Source organism: Paralichthys olivaceus, chromosome 13, assembly GCF_024713975.1.
Source record: "Paralichthys olivaceus isolate ysfri-2021 chromosome 13, ASM2471397v2, whole genome shotgun sequence".
Classification (NCBI taxonomy): domain Eukaryota; kingdom Metazoa; phylum Chordata; class Actinopteri; order Pleuronectiformes; family Paralichthyidae; genus Paralichthys; species Paralichthys olivaceus.
Window position 1 is genome coordinate 432135 of NC_091105.1, and position 17866 is coordinate 450000.

General features: G+C 44.0%; 1 protein-coding gene and 1 long non-coding RNA gene across 2 annotated transcripts in view; both read right to left on the bottom strand.

The window, feature by feature from the left end:
• Positions 1 to 6910: 6910 nt before the first annotated feature.
• On the bottom strand, positions 6911 to 12867 carry LOC138413472 (uncharacterized). The gene is made up of 4 exons (XR_011245829.1): positions 12155 to 12867; positions 11577 to 11666; positions 8476 to 8689; positions 6911 to 7888 (listed from the first exon to the last, which is right to left on the bottom strand). It is a non-coding gene; the product is annotated as an uncharacterized lncRNA (long non-coding RNA).
• A 2511-nt stretch (positions 12868 to 15378) lies between these two features.
• Positions 15379 to 17866, bottom strand: part of cmtm7 (CKLF-like MARVEL transmembrane domain containing 7) — an 8867-nt gene continuing 6379 nt past the window's right edge. The window contains exon 5 of the mRNA XM_020109676.2: positions 15379 to 17866. This exon is cut by the window's right edge and continues 2703 nt beyond it. The gene's annotated coding sequence lies outside the window, so the exon portion shown is untranslated.

Here is a 17866-nt window from a genome sequence, read left to right on the forward strand (position 1 = left end):
TGTGGAGTACTGTAGTATTGTAGTACTGTAGTATTGTGGAGTACTGTAGTACTGTGGAGTACTGTAGTATTGGAGTACTGTAGTATTGTGGGGTACTGTGGAGTACTGTAGTATTGTGGAGTACTGTGAAGTACTGTAGTACTGTGGAGTACTGGAGTACTGTAGTACTGTGGAGTACTGTAGTATTGTGGAGTACTGTGGAGTACTGTAGTATTGTGGAGTACTGTAGTATTGTGGAGTACTGTGGTGCTGATGCTGCTAGTGATACCATCATGCTGTAACCATAGTAACCAGATCATGTTTTCCATTCAAACTAAAAAACTACCCCCTCCCCCACTGACGACACGCCCACATCAGACTCCGTCTACAAACCAATCAGAGTCATGTAGTTAGACTCCGCCCATGAACAGAGTTCTTTAGTCCCTGAATCACGATGTGAAACTAAACATGAAGCTTCAGACGCTTCGACCGACAACAGACACTGAACAGGTGTCGTGTGGTGGATCTGATTGGTTCTTCAGAGCTCTGATGTCATGAAGGTCGTCCCTCCATCGAGCTTCAATAAACTTCTTCAGGAATAAAACAGAAATGAAAATAATCGGCAGGAACCTCTTCAGGAAACATGAGCCGAGTCCTGCAGCCGACTGGAGGGTCGGAGTCAGAGGAATCCTCCAGCTGGCAGCTAATTACCTTCACCTCGCATCCTCCAGGAGTCCTCCAGGTGTCCTCCAGGAGTCCTCCAGGTGTCCTCCAGGTGTCCTCCAGGTGTCCTCCAGGAGTCCTCCAGGTGTCCTCCAGGAGTCCTCCAGGTGTCCTCCAGGTGTCCTCCAGGATTCCTCCAGGTGTCCTCCAGGTGTCCTCCAGGTGTCCTCCAGGTGACCTCCAGGTGTCCTCCAGGAGTCCTCCAGGTGTCCTCCAGGTGTCCTCCAGGAGTCCTCCTCCTCGGCTGTTTGATCAGAATAAATCCTCTCGTCCTCTCTTTTCATTCTCTCACTTTCCTGTAACACAAAAGATCATTTCAGGGTCAGAATTAACTTCACCTCCGTCCCCCCCGAGCGATGTCTTCATTTTCTCCTGTTTTCCTTCCCTTTAAAATGTTAACACAGCTGATTAGAGCTGAGACGTCCCATCAGCACTGACTCACTCTTTAATTACATTTGAGTCACAACACACAACAACACACAACAACACACAACAGCAAAGAAGAAAACAACACTGTGGACGTGAGGACGTTCTGCAGCTTCAGGAGTCGAGGTTTCATCAAATCAACGTGAGTCAAATGAATTGTTTCATTTTTTCACTTATTTCTCAGTTTATATTTCTAAGTTTGTTTATCAATCACACACTTTAATAAATGTCCTCACTTTCTAAAAGATCCTCCTGCTCCTGCTCCTCCTCCTCCTGCTCCTCAGGGAGGTGTAGACTGACAGGACGGAGCTCAGGACGCTGGACTTCCTGTTTGTCCGTCACAGGTGTTTGATTCTGTGTCTCAGCTCCTGTCAGCAGCTGAACTGGACCTTTCTTCTTTTTTTTCTTTTTCTGAAAGAATACAAATCTCTACTTGTTGAATCTTTTTCTTTTCTTTCTTGATTCCACTTTGTTTAAATGTTCTGATTCTCTCTGATCCTTCAGATTATTCTGAGTCTGGTTCATATCACTGATCTGCTGCAGCTTCAGGCTCCATGTTCATCTGAAACAGTTGGATTAGTTTAATTCAACTTGTCTCTGATGCTCTGAGAGAATGTGAGAGAATGTGAGGAGACACCTTGAACATTCATTCAGAGCAGCAGCACTGAAATCTAAACTTCACATCTACATTTTACATTTCAGAGTTTTCATTCAGACACAGTTTATTTCTACAGAGGAAAATAAAATAAACAGTCTGAGACGATGTCACTGTGACCTTTCACCTTTGTCCACCAAAGTCTGATCAGTTCATCTGTGACGGACAAACAACCCAGATACATAATGTCTCTGGCCACTGGGGGCGCTGGTGCAAAGATCTGAATAAAAACCAGAGTCAAACATTTAGGATAATCTGAATCAAAGAGAAACTCAGCAAACGCTGGAGCAGGTGAGAAGAGAGAGGAGACGAGTTTGAGTCGAGCGTCCTCTCAGAAAACCTCTGGAGGGTGAAAACAACAGGTGAACCACAGCGATCGTCAGGTGATGAGCTGTTGAACCCGACTTCAAAATAAAAGCCCACCTGAGACTCCCTCTCTCGGGAGTTGAATCTGGTCTCCAGCAGGTTCACCTGAGGCTCCGCTGGGGCCCTTCACACCTGACTCTCTCCCAGCAGCTGTTTCACCTTTGAACAATCAGTTTTACTAAATTCTCAATAATCCGGATTTTTCACCTTCATGTTTAACATATATGATCTTTTTTCCTTTCAATGGTTTTAAACCATTTTTCATTTTGGACCAGTGTGGATAAAAACCATCGGTTCCCATGACAACAGACCAACTGTCAGAATTGGTTGTAACCATGGCAACCAGCAGCATGTGTGAAGACATGACGGTCATACATAGAACATGAGTGCAACATGAATAAATCCACAGGCTCTCGTTCAGATTCATGTTCAGTGACTAAGAAAGAAAGAAAATCTGTTTCAATTTCATATTTGAAGGATTTGAAACTTTTAAGTTTTTATTTGATTCTGACGAAACGACTCGTTTTCATTGAAGCAGAATAAATCACATCTTTACATGAAATAGATTCTTTATTTAAACAGGTTTTTATTTCTGATTCAATGTTTCTAACACATTTTAAATTGAGTTTAATTAATTCCATCAATAAGACTTCAAACAAGAACAACACTTTATCTACTTAATAATAAAACTGAATTATTTGATAAATCTCCTATATTTTAACTTTACAGACCGGTCTCACCATCTCAGAAGTTTTTATTTGATATATATTATTCATCTGTAGATACAAAAACTTTATTCTTATAACGACTCACATTATTTATCACCGTCTTTGATTCCTCTGTACTTTCCCTGTCCTCATCTTTTGATTTGTTAGAATTTCAGTTTAAACATAAAACCACAGCAGCAGTGAGTGAGAAATAAAGCCTCAGATTAAATGAACGTCCATCTTTACCAAATGAAACCCGTCACACACCTGAGTGTAGAGCCGGTCGCCTGCTGTCGCTCTGGATGAGATAAAACGAACTAAATGCTCAAATAAATCTCCTGAATGTCAAACTGCCTATTTTTGGGATTTGTGTGTTTTTGTGGAGACGCAGGTGAAGTCACAGTTTCTCTGACAGCAGCTCTGGGTTTTTCTTTTTTCTCAGGTCAGCGGAGTGAGACGAACACATTTCACAGCGGAGGAGAGACTGTGACTGAACCAGGCCAACGGGAGGGGGAGGGGGTCGTGATGAAGAGGAGGAGGTGAACATGGAGATGAAGAGCGAAGAGACAAACATCTACAGGATCAACATCAAACTTTCCTCACTTCAGATTTAAATTCATCCGACTCAGCACCACTGAGTTCAAACTCTGAGACTCTGTCCTCAGCTGAGTGTTGGTCCTCACAGGTGTCACCAAGGTTCCTGGTTCTACGAGCGGTTCTACGAGCGGTTCTACGAGCGGTTCTAAGTGCTGTTCTACGTGTGGTTCTACGTGCTGTTCTACGTGTGGTTCTACGTGTGGTTCTATGTGTGGGTTCTACGAGTGGTTCTACGAGCGGTTCTACGAGCGGTTCTACGAGCGGTTCTACGTGTGGTTCTATGTGTGGGTTCTACGAGTGGTTCTATGTGCGGGTTCTACGAGTGGTTCTACGAGTGGTTCTACGAGTGGTTCTAAGTGCTGTTCTACGTGTGGTTCTAAGTGCTGTTCTACGTGTGGTTCTACGTGCGGTTCTACGAGTGGTTCTACGTGCGGTTCTACGTGCGGTTCTACGTGCGGTTCTACGTGTGGTTCTACGAGTGGTTCTACGAGCGGTTCTACGTGCGATTCTACATGCGTTTCTATGTGCGGGTTCTACGTGTGTTTCTACGTGTGGTTCTACACATTCATCTGTGACTGATGAGAACCAATCAGGAGAACGTTCGGTCTTAAATGAGAGCAGTTTACTGCAGGGTCCACCAGACGTAACCATGGCAACAGTGTGTGTGTGTGTGTGTGTGTGCTTTACAGTCAGACTCACCTCTCAGCTCCTCCTCCAGAACTTCCATCGTGGCCTCCAGATCACGGACCTGACGACAGGAACAGAAACAGTTCCTGTGAAGCTTCCAGTGCTCAGATGTAACTGATCTAAAGCACAGTGACTCACTCCTGCTCCTCAGAGGATGAACCCTCACACTGTGACACATTACGTCTGACTGTGTTTCGCATCATGTGTCCTTCGGTGACTGGGTTCATCTCCTGTGAGAACGTTTCCTCCTTCGCTCCCTGAGCGTCTGTTCTCCGTCACTCTGCTGAGTGGGTTCATCTCCATCAGCTCCAGTGGAAGAGTGAAGCTGAACTGAGATCAGTTATTTACAACCAGAGTTTATCTCCAGTGTTCAGATGAAACTTTAAAACATGAAGAACTCTGAACAGAGGAAATGAGAACATGTGGCTGCAGGGGCGTCACAGGTTTGATTCCTCATGTTTCTGTCCTGGATGATGATCGATGTCTGTCACAAACCCAACCTCAGGTAAAGTCTTCAGATTTAAGGAGCAGAGATTCTGTCCGATGGAAAATCATCTGCAGGTCTTCAGATTCTCAAACGTGTTTTTATAACTTTCTTTCATGACGGTCAGGAGTCGTCACCCGTTAAATCTGTTTCCTGTTAATCCCTCGTTCATTCAGTTTGATTTGTCGCGTCTTCATTTTATCTGCAGAGAAGCAGCGAGAAATAAATAAATAATATTAAATAAGAAATGAATTCGATTTTAGAGGAAGGAACAAATGCACTTGATTAATTATTTTCTCTCACAGCAAATAAATGACTGTGTGTGTGTTTGTGTTTGTGAGTGTGTGTGTGTGAGCGAGTGTTTGTGTGTGTGTGTGTGTGTGTGTGTGTGTGTGTGTGTGTGTGTGTGAGAGTCACGTTATGATAATTTGAGCCTAAAAACAAATTGAGTTAAAAAACAAACAAAGCAGCAGGAATCAGAGCTCCTCCTCCAACATCCTCTGAGTTTCATTATAATCCCTGCTAATGACACACACACACACACACACACACACACACACACACACACACACACACGAGGTGTTGCAGTAACTGCAGTTCTGACACAAGGAGGATATGACGCCACCAACAGGCGACTAAATGAAACGTTAGCCTGATTAAAACTAGGGTTTCTGCAGGTTTGAAAATATAAAGTCAGATAAAGATAAAACAGGTCTGATGGGACGATCAAAGTGTTCCACATGAACATTTAAGTTAAGTAACAGTTGTGGTTGTGATTCGATATAAATGAACTCCGGCTCTGTTTACATCTCAAACCTCGTCAGAGATTCACTCACGTCTGGTTCAAATAAAAAGCTCCTGAGAAATGAAACAGGACGTGTGTGTGATGATGAGGAGGGAAGCAGAGGAGGAAGACGAGTCGAGCATCGTTCTCTCCTGACGACACAAACCTGCTCTTCATCCTCTGCCACAGTGAAGAGAGAGAGGAAGTTCATGCTCAGTGAAAACTGTGATCAGTGAAGTTTCTCTGGATTCTGAAAACTCGTCCGGAGTCTCAGTTTTAGAATCAGAGTCATTAAAGATGATCAGCGGACACACGGGGGTCCTCGACACGTTTCCTCGAGTGCTCACACAACAGTAATATCCCAGAGTGCCGCGGTGCAGTATGGAAACCCATCAGCATAATGATATTTCAGGGGAAACCATGGCAACCGAGTCCATAAAGACCCTAATGTCTTATCTCTCCTCAGGTGCCTGCAGATCCACACAGGAAGTGTTTCCAGCCCGCAGCCGTGATTTATGACAAACTGTACGACAACAATATCCTGCTGACACACACACACACACACACACACGTACACACGCAGGCTACAGTGTGTGAGGGAAAATGTGTTAATGTGATTTACAGCGTTTTACACCATGGCTTAATGTGTGTGTGTGTAAACTGTGTGTGTAAACTGTGTGTGTGTGTGTAAACTGTGTGTGTGTGTGTGTGTGTGTGTGTGTGTCTGTAAACTCTGTTAGCCTTTGATCACATTTGTGTTCTTAATACTTTTTTTCCACATCCAGCAGCAACACGATAATTCAAGTTTGTGTCAAACGTTCCTTCTTCTCACTCCATGTTTGGTCTCCACCTCCTCCTGAGAAGACTCAGAGACTCAGAGACTCAGACCCTCTGAGACTCAGAGACTCAGACCCTCAGAGACTCTGACCCTCAGAGACTCAGAGACTCAAAGACTCAGAGACTCAGACCCTCAGAGACTCAGAGACTCAGAGACTGACCCTCAGAGACTCAGACCCTCAGAGACTCAGAGACTCAGACCCTCAGAGACTCAGAGACTCTGTCTCCTGTGTCCTTCTTATGTAAAGTGGAACAAACAGCTGACGACCTCCATCTGATGAATAAACTTCACTTGATTCGTGTTTGTTATAAAAGCTGCGGTCCAACAGAAACAGCAGAAACCAGACACGTCTTCCTGCAGCGACAGAAACTGAATGAACCGTTCTTCTCCTGCAGGAGTCCAGCCATGATACTTCCCAAGATGCACCTATGAAGCCTGCAGCTCCTATCCAATCACAGCGGTGGAATATTACCTCACTGTTTCAGACGTTACAGGTGCACATGTAAATATACAAATACAAAAATACAAACCATTTACAATGAACGTCAGGTGAGTTTTTATCTGAACGCTCAGAAAATCTGCAGTTTTCTGCAGAAGAAGAAGAAGAAGAAGGAGGAGGAGGAGGGGGAGGAGGGGGAGGAGGAGGAGGGGGAGGAGGAGGAGGAGGAGGAGGAGGAGTAAGAGGAGGAGGTTTTGTGGTGGAAATATTAACAATATTTAGTTTAAAACTACAGAGAAACACATCGTTAAATCTTTTAATATTTAAATCTTCTCTCTTGTTTAACGTGAAATGTGATATTTCGTGTTGAACGTCAGTGTTTGTGATGATGATCGTGTTTGTGATGATGATCGTGTTCGTTCGGCTGCAGACGAGATGAAGAGGTTCACACACAGCGTCTGCTGAAGTGCCCTGGAGCAAACACTCTGATCTGTCTCAAAATCTTTAAACCTTCACACCAGATGAAACGTTTCCTAAAGAAAACCAGAGAATAAAACGGATTCAAACCTTTTTAATCTTGATTTGAATTCATGCTGATTTCATGTCTTTGTTTTATCGACGTGTTCACCTCCTTTTTGACTCTGTTCTATTTTCAGCGGGTCGAGGGAGAAACGCCGCTGCGTCGACAGTCCTCGTGTTTATGGTCAGAACTGCGACGTCATGGGAACTTTTGTTCTTCACGAATGAAAAGTGTTGAAAAGTTGAACGTTTCTTGTGCTGGTCAAAGAATTTCACCTGAAACATAACGACTCTTTGGTTTGGTCATTTTTGTCGACAGTGATGAAAGTGCAGAATACCAGCTGGTGTGACGTCCACGGTGTCCCAGTGAAGGTGGCGGCCAGGTCACATGATCCCATCAGCAGAGGACGATCATCACCACTAGATGGCAGCGCTCATATCTGAGATATATTGGGGGAAGTGGAGACAGACTCAACAAAGATGGACGACATCACTTCCTCCAGGAAATAAATCATATCTCTGATACGAACGCTGCCATCTTGTGGTGATGGTCATTTGCAGCATCGGTCATGGGATGGAGCTGCAGTTACAAGGTTCCGCCCATACACGTGCTCGACCAATCCTGAGTCAGTGTCGGCTGTCCGTCAGGACGTCTCAGCTTTTTATCAAATATCTCATTTGAACCTAACGAACATCAGAGAAGAGACGAAAACGACAAACACTCATTACGAGCCGTCACGTCGTCCATCTTTACTTAGACTAAGATCAAAACCAATGAGAACCAGAAACAGAGGTTATCTCCAGATGATCAGTGTGTGTCTCTGTGTGTCTGTGTGTGTCTGTGTGTGTGTCTCTCTCTGTGTGTGTCTCTCTCTGTGTGTGTGTCTCTGTGTGTCTCTGTGTGTGTGTCTCTGTGTGTCTCTCTCTCTGTGTGTGTCTCTGTGTCTCTCTGTGTGTGTCTCTGTGTCTCTGTGTGTGTCTCTGTGTCTCTCTGTGTGTGTCTCTGTGTCTCTCTGTGTGTGTCTCTGTGTCTCTCTCTCTGTGTCTCTGTGTCTCTCTGTGTGTGTCTCTGTGTCTCTGTGTGTCTCTGTGTGTCTCTCTCTCTGTGTGTGTCTCTGTGTCTCTCTCTGTGTCTCTCTGTGTGTGTCTCTGTGTCTCTGTGTCTCTCTGTCTCTCTGTGTCTCTGTGTCTGTGCAGCGGTTGACAAACTAAATGTGAGACCAGGGGCAACAATCTGCTGAGTTTCCGCTCTGAGTGAAGCTCGTATGTACCTGAGGCTCCGCTCTGTGTTGAAGATGCGGTTTCACGGGTTCTGTCGTTGATTCACTGAACACAAACACGTATGTTCAGAATTCAAACACACAGAAGAAGCACAGAAGGTCCCATGAGCCTTTGCAGCAGTGACAGAGAAGGAAAGTCATGGTTTTAACGAGGTGTCTCCTCAAGAAGATGTTCTCGGTCTTCAGATCTGTGCGGAGGATTCGCCTGCAGAGAAACACACTGACTCATTTAACTAACGAGGGATTCTTCAATTAATGATCATTTGATTGGTCATGTCGATCAATGACAGGACGACCTTTGACCTCCAACCTGCCGCAGTTAAGCTGAGGGAGCTAATTACTCCAATTATCCAAGAAACCGGCAAAAAGACGAGACGTGAACTGAGGGAGGAAGGGGAGGGAGGAATGTGTTGCCATGGTGACTGCACTCTTCAACCCCCCCCACCTGTCATGCATGTAGCGAAGGCCGAGCAGCAGCCGGAGCCAATCGGTGACCTGGATTTCAGGGAGGCTCGGCCCGACTCGTCTCACCTCGTCTAGCCGCCATACAGATCCTGAGGGGGGAGGGGCTTATTCGTTTTCGAGTTCATGTTTACATCAAAACATCAAAGACAACGACGTGACGGCTCCTAAAGTGAAGCCACAGCGTCTCTATCGCCCCCTGGTGGCTGACTGCAGCTCATCAACCCTCACTCTGATTGGCTGAGCAGCCGCTCTGGTCGTGGACATTAAAACGTTTTCTGTTCAGCTGCAGCGAAGCACTGGAATCCTCAACAGCTCTGCAGGGGATTGTGGGTAATGGTCTGCGTAGAAAGAGAGACTTTTAAATCCAGAAGCTCTTTAACGTTGAAAGACTCCAGCTGTGACTCTGTGGTCGAGTTGTGTGTTTGTGCTAATGAGAGTCTGAGACCACACAACAACAGACACACAACATCTCCGAGGGTCCAGCTCAGAGTCGTTCCTCAGGATGGGGGGGTGCGTAACGAGGAGAGCTGGATAACGAGGGAGGAAATCTCCAGTTGTGACGTGTTGGAGGAGGAGGAGGAGGATGAAGAGGATGAGGAGGATGAAGAGGATGAAGAGGATGAGGAGGATGAAGAGGATAAAGAGGATGAGGAGGATGAAGAGGATGAAGAGGATGAAGAGGATGAAGAGGATGAAGAGGATGAGGAGGATGAGGAGGATGAAGAGGATGAAGAGGATGAAGAGGAGGAGGAGGATGAGGAGGATGAAGAGGATGAAGAGGATGAAGAGGATAAAGAGGATGAAGAGGATGAGGAGGATGAAGAGGATGAAGAGGATAAAGAGGATGAAGAGGATGAAGAGGAGGAGGAGGATGAGGAGGATGAAGAGGATGAAGAGGATGAAGAGGATGAGGAGGATGAAGAGGATGAAGAGGATAAAGAGGATGAAGAGGATGAGGAGGATGAAGAGGATGAAGAGGATGAGGAGGATGAAAAGGATGAGGAGGATGAAGAGGATGAGGAGGATGAAGAGGATGAAGAGGATGAGGAGGATGAAGAGGATGAGGAGGATGAAAAGGATGAGGAGGATGAAGAGGATGAGGAGGATGAAGAGGATGAGGAGGATGAGGAGGATGAAGAGGATGAAGAGGAGGAGGAGGATGAAGAAGAGGATGAAGAGGATGAGGAGGATGAAGAGGATGAGGAGGATGAGGAGGATAAAGAGGATGAAGAGGATGAGGAGGATAAAGAGGATGAGGAGGATGAAGAGGATGAGGAGGATGAAGAAGAGGATGAGGAAGATGAAGAGGAGGAGGATGATGAAGAGGAGGAGGAGGATGAAGAGGATGAGGAGGATGAGGATGAGGAGGATGAAGAAGAGGATGAAGAGGATGAGGAGGATGAAGAGGAGGAGGAGGATGAGGAGGATGAAGAGGATGAAGAGGATGAGGAGGATGAAGAGGATGAAGAGGATGAGGAGGATGAAGAGGATGAAGAGGATGAAGAGGATGAGGAGGATGAGGAGGATGAAGAGGATGAAGAGGATGAGGAGGATGAAGAGGAGGAGGAGGATGAGGAGGATGAAGAGGATGAAGAGGATGAAGAGGATAAAGAGGATGAAGAGGATGAGGAGGATGAAGAGGAGGAGGAGGATGAGGAGGATGAAGAGGATGAAGAGGATGAAGAGGATGAAGAGGATAAAGAGGATGAAGAGGATGAGGAGGATGAAGAGGATGAAGAGGAGGAGGAGGATGAGGAGGATGAAGAGGATGAGGAGGATGAGGAGGATGAAGAGGATGAAGAGGATGAGGAGGATGAAGAGGAGGAGGAGGATGAGGAGGATGAAGAGGATGAAGAGGATAAAGAGGATGAAGAGGATGAGGAGGATGAAGAGGATGAAGAGGAGGAGGAGGATGAGGAGGATGAAGAGGATGAAGAGGATGAGGAGGATGAAAAGGATGAGGAGGATGAAGAGGATGAGGAGGATGAAAAGGATGAGGAGGATGAAGAGGAGGAGGAGGATGAAGAGGAGGAGGAGGATGAAAAGGATGAGGAGGATGAAGAGGATGAAGAGGATGAGGAGGATGAAGAGGAGGAGGAGGATGAGGAGGATGAAGAGGATGAGGAGGATGAAGAGGATGAGGAGGATGAAAAGGATGAGGAGGATGAAGAGGATGAAGAGGATGAGGAGGATGAAGAGGATGAGGAGGATGAGGAGGATGAGGAGGATGAAGAGGATGAAGAGGATGAGGAGGATGAAGAAGAGGATGAAGAGGATGAAGAGGAGGATGAGGAAGATGAAGAGGAGGAGGATGATGAAGAGGATGAGGAGGATGAAGAGGATGAAGAGGAGGAGGAGGATGAAGAAGAGGATGAAGAGGATGAGGAGGATGAGGAGGATGAAGAGGATGAGGAGGATGAGGAGGATGAAGAGGAGGAGGAGGATGAGGAGGATAAAGAGGATGAAGAGGATGAGGAGGATGAGGAGGATGAAGAGGATGAAGAGGATGAAGAGGATGCACTGAGATCCTCTGAAGTGTATCTGAAGCTCTTCAGTTCAAAGTTTTTTCTCTTTGTGAAGCTGGAGAATAAAAACATTCGGACTCATTCGCCCCCTGGTGGTCATACCTGGCAGGAAGCTGTGGTGCAGCAGAGACAGCAGCTTCCTGTGTGTCATCAGGTCGAAGGTCGCCCACAGGAACCTGCGTCAACAACTTCCTGGAAGCAACACGTGAAACATTAGCATAATGTCAGTTGTGTGGACGGAGGAAAAGTAAAACATTTCATCTGCAGCAGCTTTTGAAGAACAAGAGTTTAGATCGCAGCACACATGCTAACATACAACATCGCAACGCAAATGCTAACATACGTGATCGCAGCACACATGCTAACATACGACATCGCAACGCAAATGCTAACATACGTGATCGCAGCACACATGCTAACATACGACATCGCAGCACACATGCTAACATACGACATCGCAATGCAAATGCTAATAAACGTGATCACAGCACACATGCTAACTTTCTACATGGCTGGTCAAATAGTACAACATCCTGTCCTCACAAAACAATCAAAAACACAGTAAAAGTACTACTACAATGTAAAGAGTACTTCACCATTGTAAAAGTACACAATCACAAGTACAAGGCTGAAGTAAAAAGACTCCAAACTTAAAGTGTCTCTGCAGCAGCTGAACTCACCTCATGTGCTCTCTGCTGGTGTTCGGCCTAAAACTGTCCCCTGGACTCACAGGGTCTGTTTAAAGGTTCCTGGAGAAACCGTGTAGTTTTTATCGTACAGTGATATTTAAATGTGTAGTTTGTATCGTACAGTGATATTTAAATGTGTAGTTTTTATCGTACAGTGATATTTTAACGTGTAGTTTTTATCGTACAGTGATATTTTAACGAGTAGTTTTTATCGTACAGTGATATTTTAACGAGTAGTTTTTATTGTACAGTGATATTTTAACGAGTAGTTTTTATCGTACAGTGATATTTAAACGTGTAGTTTTATCGTACAGTGATATTTTAACGTATAGTTTTTATCGTACAGTGATATTTTAACGAGTAGTTTGTATCGTACAGTGATATTTTAACGAGTAGTTTTTATCGTACAGTGATATTTTAACGTGTAGTTTGTATCATAATCGATTTCAGTAATAAAAGTATTTATGTCATTGTGAGTTTAAACGTCACAGTTTGTTGTTCAAGTTATTTTCATCAGATTATTCAATGATTCATATTCATGCTGGAATCAGGTCACATTTACATAAGATGAGAAAAATCCACATTAGTGAGAAAACACGAGGAGGAATTGAACTAAATATAAATATAATAATAAAGTCAGCTCTGAACATCATCGCACGTGTTCATTTCATTAAAGTGAAGTCGAACAAACAAGAGTTGAAATATCTTCACTTTAACTTCAGTGAATCATTTAAAATGTATATTTGAGATATTTCTTCTTCACATGAAAACAGCAGTTTGCTGCAGCGTCGCAGGATCGATACGACTTCACTGCAGATTTGAACTCTGTTCATGCAACAGCAGAAAATAAATTAAAAACATTTACAACAAATATAAAAGACGAGAGTTCAGAATCCTTCGAGACGTCTGGAGGACGATATTTAAACTTTTAGAATAGACACAGACAATGTGTTTTAAATCCTCCCACTTCTGTCAGAGAGGAGGAGTTCAGACCTGTGACATCACAGAGAAAACCCTCTGTCCATTATTGAAGCCAAGAGGCTTCTGGGAAATCTACCTAACGCTCAGCCACAGACTCACTGAGTTTCTTTCTTCAATGAGCCGCCAGCACGACTCTCTGTTGCTAAGCAACTGCAGGGTGTTTGAAGTGTGACGCTGATTAAAGCTTCTGAGCAGGAAACACACGGATGTACACGGATCCCTCCACGGACGGTTGGTGGTTCGATTCCTGTCTGTCCTAATGTGTGATGACAGAGTGAATCATATGAGGAGGAAGCAGGAGTTCTATATGTTGTGTCACAGGTCTGAGTCCCGTCAATCAACTTCAAACCAAACACAGAGAAACTGTTGAGTTTGAATGAATCTTTAAATTCTGCAAACTTTTATTAAATGACAGAATTCCTCTTTTCTAACTCAGATCTGTTTAACTCAACTTATCATGATGAAGATGATGAAGATGAAGGGGAGGAACTCTCGGTTCCAGGTGACCTCCCTCATCTTTTCTTTGTTACCATGGAGACGTGCCTCGGAGCAAACAGGAAGTGAAAACATCATTGTGACACAAACTAAATTGGACGCAGGGAGTCAGCAGCAGACGTTCTCACTGAATAATAAATAATACTGGAACACTGTTTTTAAAAACACGTCACGAACCTCATGTCCATCAAACACGTCCGTCTTCTTCCTCTGATCCCAGGTCAGCAGGTGAATCAGGACAGATGTTCCCTCATCAGCAGCTGTTCTGTGACCTCACCACCAGGGCTCTGGACCTCAGGGTCAGAAGCAGGTCAACTGTTAAATCGAGAGCTTCAGCTTCAGCTGACGACTTCAATGACGACTTCATCTCGAGGACACGAGGCGGAGGGTGATGGGGGCGGAGCAAAACTCAACCGATTCAACGACGTCAGTGAGTGAAACGTGGAACCAGACGTGTTTCAGTGGAAGTTGTTGGAGCGACTCGAGCGCAACGTAAAGCTAATCAACCATCTGTTTCCCAGCAGCCTTTGCAGCAGCGAGGACGACATGGACGACTCAGACAGAACTGGTGACACGTGATGAGGTCAGAAGTATGTGGACGGTGATTCACTGGTTCTGGAACCTGCAGGTTTGATGCGAGGAAGTTGAAAGATGAAAGTGAGTAGGCGTTGCTCTCATGTTGCCATGGATACTGCATCCAGACGGACAGCCGGGGTCACGGCTCTGCTTCCTCCGTCATGACACAAACACACGAAGCAAAGAAGTTGTGAAGTTTAGTCTCTGACGCACGAAGAAGAAACGCTGACACATGGGGGGGGGGGGGGGGGGGGGGGGGGGGGGTGTCTGTCAGATGGTGAAAGGGCAGAGATGACGACGCCCCCATCAGGGTGTGAACACGCCGCTGCCTCAGTGCCCTTCAGCAACACACTGCTGGGCGAAGTGCATCGTCTTGAATGGAGGGAGCACGACACGAGCTCTAAATGTGAATGAGTCAGTTCAGAGTTAAACTCTAGGTGGCGCTGAAGAGATGATGTCAGTAAAGGGATCAGAGGTCAGTGAATGAATTCTGATGTTTTCTCTCATATTTTCCCTTTACTGTAGAAATATTATATTTGGTTTCTATGGCAACAGTAATAAAGTCAATTTATTATATGTATATATATATACTAAGTTATATTAAGTATATATATATACTGTATAAATATATATATATATATATACTGTATAAATATATATATACTGTTTATATATATTAAGTTATATTAAGTATATATGTATATAAAGTTCTTTGGAAGAATTCATACACGTGTACACTGCAAATATAATTAAGGGTTATAAAAGTGTGAGTGTGTGTGTGTATATGTGTGTGTGTGTGTGTGTGTGTGTGTGTGTGTGTGTGTGTGTGTGTGTGTGTGTGTGTGTGTGTGCTACAATGCTGCCATCTACTGACACTTTACAGAACTGTTTCCTCTTGTCTCAGGAGGCTTCACAATAAAGGGGATAAAAACATCAGCATAGCTGTGAAAAACTACATATGATGAAGTTTGAAAAACATCCTCTGACGTCTCGTAATTTATATTTAGAAAAACTAGGAATTCAAATTGAAGGGCTTTTTTTTTGAAAGTATGGCTTGAACCTAAACTGTGTTGTTATGTGTGTGTATTAAGTGTGTATTAAGTGTGTATTAAGTGTGTATTAAGTGTGTATTAAGTGTGTTTGCTGAATCAGGAGACACAACGTTGGTGCAATGAGCCTTTAATTTACAACATGCCACAAAAATCACAACTTGTAGTTTAAACTTGAAAACAAAGTGGAGAAACAACATGTGATGATTAACAACAGTGGACATGTCTTCTTCTACCACATGATCACTTCACTTCTCCAGCAGAGTCGGGCGACGCTGGTCTCCTCTCTGAAAGCATGCTGGGTAATGGACCGATCAATAATTCAACACAACATTAAGGCACTTTGGAGAAAACTCTGATCTGCACTCTGAACTCTCAGCGTGTGTGAGTCCACTGGGTCTGTCCACAGAAGAGACTTCATGTTTGAACGGACGTCTCAACAGACTGATTGAAACCTGTCGGACTAATGTTGAAAATACAAACTGGCTGAGTCCTTTTTAAAAACAGAAGCGTTTGGTCTGAGGAACCTTTCACACCTGATATTTAAATCCAGACTGAACTGAAACAATCGAGGTGTGAAACGCTCCCTGACGTCAACAAACACTTTTCAGATTTGAAGTGTTTGTACTGATTTCTTTCAGGTCACAGTTCCACTGATCTTCTTTCCTAACATTCAAATAAATTTAGAGTTAAAACCATTCAGTGACTTCAAAACTTAAATATGATCCAGAGGACAGATTCAATTCTACTGTTTTTCATTTATTTCTTGTGAGACGTCCATTCAAGATCACACTTCCTTCTGAGGCCGTACTGCATCAGTACTAACAGGCCACCACACTGCTGATTATTCCCCAGAATCCTTTGCGGCCCAGTGGACAAACGGCCTTAAATCAGGTCACTTTGCGTCACGAAGCATCAGAAAATACAAACATGCAGGAATAAAGGATGTAAACAATCTGTGTTGGTCTGACCTGGAGTCAGAAGAACACACAACAGTCAGTCAGAGTTGATATCGTCAGCAGTTCAAACTCATTTGCTCTGATTCGTCACACGACTCCAGGCGGCAATAAAAAAAATCAAATAGCTAAAGAGTCAAAAAATAAAAATGAGTCAATACAAAATACAGTATAATTCTATACAACTGAATTCTGGGTAAATACTGATGGAAATATTTGATATATCAAAAATTTAAGTGTATAAATACAAAAAAATGAAAACATGCTCAAATAAAGCTTCAAATAAATCTACACATGAATAATGTCCAGTGATTCTACATAAGTGCTTCAGCTTCTGATATTCATCAGCAGCAGGATCAGCTTATAACACGTCACTAATGGAAATAAAGCTTCAAACTGGTCCAGACACAAATACAACCAATGAAAGCAGCAGACACACAGCAGCTGGAAACGTCTTGGACCGTCACGGAAACTTCAAACGCACAAATGCTTTTACTCTGAAGGAATCAGCTTTGATCCGATGAACAGGATGTTAAACCTCTACACACTGAGAGTTTCTGGACCGTCGACCCCCCGAGTTCAGTCAAACCAGAACTTTCACTGGTTTAAAATCAAGTCAGAAGTTCACGCTGCCAAACTATTTGGTTTCTGGACTGTTTCCGATCAAAGTCGACGATCGTGAGAGAGCGGTAGAGAACGTTTCGGTCGTGAATCAAACACGGTCGTCTTAGAACGTGAGACACGTCGATCCGACCCATCGAGTTCCTTCAAACCAGAACTTTAACGTCCTGGTCCAACAAAGAAGACTCATACTGGAGAAGCTAACGGAACAGGGTGATTGTCAGTTTTGCTGAAAACGATTATCAAAAGAGTTTCATGTTTCCGTTGAATGATTCACTTGACGGCTTCAAACAAACGCCCGGTACCTTCTCTCCCAGTGTGCAGACGCTTCAACACGATAATCGACTTCAATACATTACAAGTTGTCATGTAAACGTAAACTTCCACAGAGTCAAAGCGAAACAGTCGATTTTTAACCAATTAGACGTAAATCCTCTGATCTGTTTCCTCTGCTGCTTCAGAGGGAATTTAAAGACACAGTCAGTGAAAGATCGGACGCAGCACGCTCACTTTTTTTGGCATCTGATTGACAGTTAAGGCAGTAAACTGAGGATTATCGTCTCCGACCGAGAGCAGACTTCAGTTTCTCATCATCAACACTTTTAAACTGGAAACGGCAAAAAAGTTTCACAATCAATCAGCGAGAAAACACTTTTCATTCAGCTTCTTTTAGCACCAGGAGAAAAACATTCGTGTGAATGAATTTGACAGAAATAATGAGACCAAACCTCCATAACTTGTCTGTCTGCTAAAATTCAAACACCTGAAGTTCTTTGTTTGGCCTCCTGCCTTTTGAAAATCCTTTTGAAAAGTCTAGTTCCTCGAATAGAACTTTCATCGTCACTGACTTGTCACCTTGACTGTAATGCTACAGTAAAGCTTCGATAGAATTAGCTATAGCTACCTCCGTCTGCCAGTTAGACTTGAATGAGCTTGTTAGTTTAAACACTGAATCAGAATTATGGGAAATAATTGTGTCACACGCTTTAAAAACAAGGGAACGTTAACAAAGTGACTGGATTCCT